Raw genomic sequence first — 8,663 nt, 5'->3', positions numbered from 1 at the left:
GGGGGAAATGGGCCCTGATTTCACATTACACTACATCTACATATATTCTGTTAATTTAACTTTCCAACCCCTCAATTTAATGTGTCAGTATCCCTGAAGGGAAAATACATGTAGTCATCAGCCAAATGATAGACATTAAAAATGAAAGCAGATGAAATCAACAACACACATTTCTAAATACAAGTTTTATTTGTTCTACCACTGTGTAAATTTTAACATCTGCCTCACCCCTATTCTATCATTCATTCATGTAAATCAAGCTTAAAAATCAGATATAATTTACCATCTCTTCCCTTGTATAATATAGGAGGTTGAGGCTCGAAGAATGAAGTTTCCTCCAATCACCGCACAAGCAGAGCTGGAATTCAAATCCAGTTCTGAGTTCAATTAAACAGGGTCCCTGAATCATGACTAACTTCATGTAAGTTTTCCTGAGGGCCAAAGAAAGAAAAGGGCCACTTCATTTCAAGGAAGATGCCTCAGCTCACATTTCACCTGAACTTCATTTCTGACAAACAGGAAGCGAGTGACTTGGCCGAGACCACCGGCAAGAACTGCTGCAATCCAGTTCTCCAGACCTGCCAAACAGGAGAGGCGGGCACTACAGGTGAAAGAAGAGAAGGCGAGGCAGCACGTCTGTTAGAGCAGCCAGACAGCTAGATATGAACAGAGAAAGGGGGACCTAGACCATACGGCAGAAATTGGGCAGAAAGGAGGGGCACAAGCCAAATGCAGGAAACCACAAATCATGTAAGCCCCAGGGGTCCCTGGGCAGAGAAAGAAAAGCAGGAACCTTAGGGCTGATAAGGGATCACACCTTTTGGGGTGATAAGTGGCCTGAAGACCAACAAAGAAAGGTGAGAAAAGACATCAGAATGTAACCTTTTGCTCATTATGCCCTCATTTCAATAAAATTAGCCTTGCAGATTAGAAGCACCCATCATGCACCGACACCATGACACTTTCGATCCAGACTAAATAAAGACAAAAATCCCTCCTCCCTTTGGGAAGGTGGAGTTGGGATGATAATCAGGGAATATGAGCCCAAACCCCTCCCTCCCCAATGAATATTCCACCCATTCATTTTTACACCCTATGTAACTAACTTGCCAAAGAAATACAGGGCAGCCGCTCACCTGAGCCTGCCTGCTCTCCCCTTGAGAGTGTACTATCCATCCTTTAGTAAATCCTCACTTTACTTTTTTAACCACTACGTCTTGTCTCTGAATTCTTTCTGGGACAGGACAAGAACCTGGAACACTGGTTGCATCTACCAGCAACACGTCTAGGCAGAAAGTGACTTAGGAATGACACCAGCACAATAATCAGTGCTACGGTTTACCTTTTCCTTCCGAAGGTCAGGAACTCTGCTAAGACCTTTACAAACACCGTACAGGGTACTGGTGTCTGTTGCTTCCTAGTATCATTTTCTCCCCTTTTCCTAGAGCAATCTGCCTATTTTCCTCTGGGGAGTTGCCTCTCCTATGCCTTCTGCATGGTGGCTGATGTGGGTTTGACCCCACCCTCAGCTCTAGAAGTGACCCTTATGTCTACTGTCCCACCCCTTTTGCCCAAGGATTGCTCAGAGTATATGCATCAGCTGATTCAGGCTTTTGAGACATAAGAAGGTATTTGCTAAGGGCTTTTTGGAAAGAAGATTCTTCACCCTTCCATGGAAACCACTAGAAGTGTTTCTGTCAGATAGCTGAATGTGGGGACGGAAGGTCTAGAACCGCCATGACCACTGGCTCCCCTGAGGTAAGATAGCTTGAAGGCATAGCTGATGCAAGAAGGAAAGCACAGCAAGGAATTACAAAGAAATGCAACCAGAGGCCTGATGATACTGCGAGTGTCTGGACCAAACCACACCTGAAGCCAGCTGGACCTACTTCAAGACTTCAGATACACAAGCCAATACATTTCCATTCAACTAGCTTCAGTTTTCTATTATTTACAACCAAAGACATCTTGACTGATTTGCATAAATACTAGCATTATCCACCTTAAGAATAAGAAAATGGAGACTTCAAAAATTATGCAAAGTTATAACACTTCTAAGATCTGACCCAGAGTTTTGTGACCCCCAAAATCATAGCTATTAATCACAAATTACAGTTCTCATATGCCAACATTGCAAAGGAAGAGAAATGCCTCCTTCCCTCTGGCTTTAGCTAGGAGCTGCTCCTTAGTCCTTCCCCTTTATCCTTGCACTTTCTATGGAACCTCTTTCAATAACCTCATCTCATCACACATTCACAGGACTAAGATGTTAGTAGACTGATGATGACATAAGCTCACAGTAGCAAGTAAGATTGTTCTATTTGATTTCAGAGGTGAGATAGTAGAATGACTCCTAGCCCAGGAAGTGATCATGTGTCTTCACTATGGATTTTCTGATTGCTTCCTATGTCTGGATGCAGCTGTTTCTGGAGCTCTGGCGACATCACAGAAGTATCTGTCTAGTCACTGACATTGATAGGCAAAGCAGAGTCAAAGCAAACATTGTGACAATGTGGCCCCATAGGCATACTGCCCATGGAACACTTCCCAAGAGGGAGAGGGGGTGACCACAACCAAATCCACAGCATAACTGAGACACCTGCGTGAGGCCAGTTTGGAACTTCTGTCTCCACTCACAGATTCCATCTAGAAAAGATTCCCAAAGTCCCCACCCTCAACTATGCTCAAATTGCTCTTTGCCTACTTAACCACATCAAACCTATAAAATCACCCTTTCAGTGGTTTAAAAAAAAAAAAAAACAACCCTGTGGAACGGAAGCTCACCAAAACACTTTCCAGTGGGACCCACCAGAAAGATTCCAAAAGTATCTTCTCCCAAAGTAAAATGACAGTAAGAGGTCACATATGCCTCTGGGAGGCTAAACTCTTTAGTCTCTGTGATGGAAATACTCTGTCTCACTCTCTCAAACTTGTTATTCAAGTTGGTTTTTTTCCCACTATCAATCTGACCTTTTCTATTTTTCTTTAAACACATCTCCACCTCTACGGTCCCCTCCCTGTACACGGCCTCCGCAGTTAATAGAATTTGAAAGGTATACCCCAACAACTGGGCTTTTGATGTGGGTTTTGCTACGTGGTTTTCTTATTGACTATTCAAAATAACTTCAGCTATTTTTTTTCAATCATGATATTTGGTTTTCTGCTTGTACTTCAATAGGTTTCCTCAGAAAGTGGCAAAACAAGATGAGTCTCTGCATTTTTCCACCACATGACAGCAAGTCGCAGGGAGGGAGAGGAGGGAGTGAGAATAGGAAACCCTGCAGAGGCATGAGTGGAGGAGGATGAAAGACAAGGCTCTAAATGGCACCCACATAGCTTATGCCAACAGGGAGAGAAATAATGCCTCTTGGGGTTTTGATATGGCTCTATAGGGTAAATCCAAAAGTCTACAAATCAGTAACTTAATCCTCCCATAGACTGAGTGGCACTCGACAAAGAACAGCTGTTACAGTATGTTAAGAGGTCCAGCTGTTGGATTATGGGCAAGCCAGTTCACTCGAACACTAGCATTGGTGACGAATACCAGAAGCAGGCCATGTCTGCTGGATGGCCTTTGGGACTGTCCTGACTCTGCCTCTCTCCAGAGCCCTACTCTGCTGAAGTGGCCACTGGTTTGTGCCTTAGACCCACTGCTCAGATGTCAGCATGGAGGAACACTGGGCAATCCATCACGGGAGGTCACTGCGGCTGAGCCTCCAAGCCCCTAGACAAGGCACGAAGAGGTCGTCCTGTGGAGACCGACCTCAAGAAGAACAGGACAGGGATGAGCTTTTTAGAATGATCGTGTTATTGTGATGGGTGGCCCTGGGAGTCACTTAGTTCAGAACTCCTACCTTCTAGTTAAGGAAATGAAGACCCGAAGGTTAAAGTAACATGCCTAAGGTCACAATCTTAATATTCAAGGCGGCAACCCTAATATATTCAAGACTAAAGAACAGAGCCTAAACCCACCTTTTTCTCAACACAGCTTGCTTCTTTTCATCAGTTTTGGCAAGTTTCTACAAACCAGATTACAAGACTGCATGTCCTAAAACATCATCTCAAGGTTTGGAAAAGAATTTAGAGGTCAACTGATCAAATCTCCCTTGCTGAAATTTCTTCTATTATATAACTATTCATTGCTGCCCTATTTATGCTTGAATACTCTCGGTGATGGGGAGGTTTTTACATTCCAAAGCAAACTATTCTGTATACAGGGAATCTGAATTGGTTAAAAAAAATTCTTCCTTACACTGAAGAGAAATCTGGCTCCTTGCAACTTCCACCCATGGGCCCTAGTTCGGCTTCTGGGGTCCCATGCGGGCAAAACTAAACCTTCTTACATCACAGTCCTCTAGTTACTTAAAGATGCCTATAATGCTTCCCATTACTACTCTACACTTTCCCAGACTTTCCTCCCTAGTTCTTCTAAACATTCTACCTACCTAAGGGCTCCACATCTCATGTGTCCTGATCATTCTCCACTGGACGTGCCGGTTTTCCAGGACACTCCCATGTGGGACTTACTGAATTAAACGTGAGCTCCAAGCACAGTCTAACCAGTACAGAAAGGAGAAGATCACCTCCCTCGTTCTGACGTTTAGGTCAGCAATATACAACTGCTCTTCCCACCTTCCCTCCACAGCATTCTCCCAAAAATGTTATCATCCACTGAATCCAATACCCCGTTGTCCTCAGCAACCTTCCAATTCTAGACCAACCAAATGGAGATAAGCAGAACAGAACTGGAAGTCCATGGAGATTACAAGTAGAAAGGAGAAGCCAGTCAGTAGCCAGTTAAGACAGATTCTCATCAGCTTTGCATGGTTGAAAGCTGTTCCTATTAGGCAATTGATAAGTGAAGGAATTTATCGAAGAAACCCTGAACAGCACAAAATAAAGGAAGCAACTAGGAGTGATGCTAGCAACTTCTGGGGATTTCTTAAACTATGCACCGATGCTCATACATGCTGCATCATTCAGGCAGTGTGTTTAAGAGGATGGACGTTGGTAGACTTCTCAAAATCTTTTCCATCCAGTTTACAAATGTCCAATCTTCAAGACATTATACTTTGAAGTGACACTGTAACAGTAAGTCAACAAAATACCAAGGTTTACAGGATAATGTGAGTTGACTAATTGGGCAGGACAAAGACTCTAACCTGAAAAAACCTGAAAGCAGCCCATTCAGATGGTAGAAAGGAACTATCGTCATTCAGAAACAGATGGCTCCTCCAGGATTTAGGCTTCTTTCTTTACATCACAATGGTCCCAAAAAAATGGTTAGTGCCCAAGTTAAATGCTCTACAGCCAGTTTTAAAATTACTGACATGTCAATGAAAATGCTTCCCATGAGAGGAATTCATGCCATTGTGTCTAAAAGATAATGTGAATGGTGGTGAAAAAGTTCAGCCCAGTGTGGTTTTAAATGCTCACTTTGTAGGTAAAAGGGAGACTAAAGAGGAACTCTGAAGCCATCCTTTATTTTGGTTTCAAAATGGAAGCAAAATGTTCAAAGTCCAGTGTTTTCACACTGTATTTTATTGATTAGAGGGAAGTTTATGGTTTACTTCTATCTCATGGATTTCACCATCTGTTCAAATGGTGTCATATCTAATTTTGTTTTACTTTTGTATTCTGTATTTTAAGGAAGCTTCACTTCTGATCATGGTGTGTGGAATGTGACCAAAGAGATGGCCAGATAAGGAGAGATGTTTAGTGTAGTTTGGTATGAGCTGGGAATTAAGAGAAGAATCATGAACTAAAAACAGCAAGGAAAAGAACTCTAGAAATCATCTAGGTGAGTAAAACTGTTCTCGACTGTTTAACTCAAGCTTTACAGAATGCCTTCATAAAATGGAAATACCCATTTTTACATTGGCCAAAGTAACTTTTGCTGAAAGAAAAAGGGCAACATTGTAGAGACCTCGCCTCTGAAAGCCAATGTAATTTATTTGGGAGTTGGCTTTATAGCTCTTCCTCTCCAGATGATATAAATGTCCTTTAATACATAGATTTCTGGCCCTCCCACTACATGCAGCCGTATTCATAGGAGACACCTCCGCTGGCACACACACATACTCAGGACCAGAAGGAGAGCCTGCTTCTACCTCTCCTCTTTCTTAGAAGCTGAAGAAGGGCCACAGGCCCCTGCAAATGAACTCGAGCGCTGCCCACCCTGCTACTCACTAGTAACTGCCTGAAATGAACACAGCATTTAACCTGATGCTTGGCCAAATGTCAAAATCCCCGAATTCCGGGGCACTGTGTGTATTTCTGAGTGAAGGAGTAGATTTTCCTCTCCTGCTAAAATGGGGGAAATGGAAATTAGATTTACTCCACCTTACCAAGAGTCAACCAGGTTTTTCCCGCATCACAATCAGTGGTTCTCCAACTCTGAGGAGCACCGGAACCACTTGGAAAGCTGGTTAAAATGCACAGTCCTGGGTCCCACAGGGATTTTGACTGAGGGGGTTGGAAGAGAGGTCCAGAAAACTGCACTTGAAACAAATATCCTCAGTGGTCCTTGGTCTACACTGTAGGATAACCCATTCTAGAAACCCACCACCCCACAGATACACACAAAACAGCTCCAAGTGATCCATGAACGATGGGTCAATAGTAAACGTTCAGCACAAGTGAGGATTACTCTCCTTTCCTTCTCCTCTCGCTCCTCTTCTCACTATTCTACTTCTCAACACCCTTCCCACTTTCTCCTTTTCCACTGTTTCCTTCCCCTGTCTTTGCATTCTCAGCTGTGAGCCATGGAAAAGCAAAAGAAAGGGTGAAGAGAAACGGGCAGCCGAAGAAAAGGCCTCACTTGTCTTGACTTCCTGAGCACAAGACTGTCATCTGTTGGTGTCCTGCATAATTTCACAAATTCTCCATGAATCGGGTACTGACAATACAACTTCCTTATCTTTCAGATCCATGACTTCTCCTTTCTCTTTCCATTGCTAAAAGCTTTGGAATCTCCACAGCCAGAGCATTGGGAGGTAAAAGGAAAGGAAATTTCATCCGATATTTTACTACTTGTTAGCAGCTTGGAGAAAGGTTTACTGAAAGAACTGAAGCTAAAGAACAAAAATAAAGAACAAATTTGTTCACTGATTCTTTCATGTATTCTAACATCTGTATATATTTCTGGCCAGGTCATGGGATAAAATTAAGTCCAACAGTTTTCATTGTTGTTAAAAAGAATTGTTCAAGAAATAATTAAAAATCAAGAAATCAAAATAAAAAATCAAATATAAGACTGAAAAATATTTTCATAATGAAATATTGACTTTGTTTCTCATTATCTAAAGCTGATGGATCTCCCTTCATTCACAAAGAATGTCTTTACTTAAGTTACTCAATCTTGGACTGACATTAAACTCTTGACAAAAACAAAGGAAGGTGAGTTACTTTACCTATTTTCAATTCCTCTAAATTACTGGTCCTTAACCTTTAATCCCAAGGAGCCCATACATAGATTACAGGGGATTCATGAACTTGGATGGGAAAAATGCATCCTGATCTTCATTAACTTTGAACTGGTATTTAACATATCTCTTATGAATGCAGGAAATAAACCACAGTAATATTAGCAGTATCTGTGTCTATTAATAGAAATCAGATTTTTTCTTATCACATTTCAGTTACAAATATGTTGAAGCAGTGTTGACATTCATCACTGTATTAAACTACAGTATTTTGTAGACCAGCTGATCTCTCGTTAATGTGAATATATATTAATATATCAGAATTTTCAAGTGTATCAATATCTGTACTTCAACATAATTTATTTAGTTATAATCCTGTTTGTTTCATGTATATAAAACAGTATGATAAAAAGAGGTCCACAGCATAAGAAGGCTAAGAACTCCAGCAATAAATTCTCAACATTCTACTTCTGTGTTGAACTATCTTTAAATAAAACATATTAGCTTAGGTCTCCATGTGAATTCCTTCAGTGAGCACAACTTAATATTATGTCCTTGGACTCTGAAGGCTCATGAGTGTAAGAGACATTTACTCATAGGACATCTCTGCAGACACACCCATGTCTTTATTTAGTACCCTTTATAATGAAACCCACTAAGTTAATTTCTCTTAGAAATTCAATGCCAAAAAAAAAAAATTCTAAATGGATTTTTATGATTTCATTTATCAAATAACAAGAAGTCTGTCTCTGGTTTTTTAGTTGTTATTGTTTTGTAAGACTGCCAGGAAGATCGCTGCTAAATTTGGTGTCTGATTTTACTGACAATATTATCCTTATTTTGATGTAAAATTGTCTCCCTTCCCTTCAAATAGTTTCTGTGAGACTGTTTTAGCCAGGCTGTGCTATAGTTTTTAATTATAAGTTGACATAAAACATAATTTTTAAAGTAGAAAATGTGAGAATTATGAACAAATTTTCTAAATAGCTTTGGAGAAATATCATAAGCCCTTCCATCTAGATATGGTCCTAGCTCTCTCCTATCCTGGGGGAAGGAAGGTCTTTGTTAGGGTCTTCATTTCCCCCGTTTAAGTTCTAGATGCCTTCTGAGTCATCAGTGTTCACGAGCTCTCCATCCCCTCAACTGACAGAAACAAAGGCGCTTCCGTACCAGATGCTAGAAGTTGTTATGTTATGGGGGTTCAGGCAGGCCATGCCCCCCCAAAAGATTCCACCAGTC

Source organism: Camelus dromedarius, chromosome 23 (genome assembly GCF_036321535.1).
Source record: "Camelus dromedarius isolate mCamDro1 chromosome 23, mCamDro1.pat, whole genome shotgun sequence".
NCBI lineage: Eukaryota > Metazoa > Chordata > Mammalia > Artiodactyla > Camelidae > Camelus > Camelus dromedarius.
Note: the sequence above shows the minus strand (reverse complement) of the source record.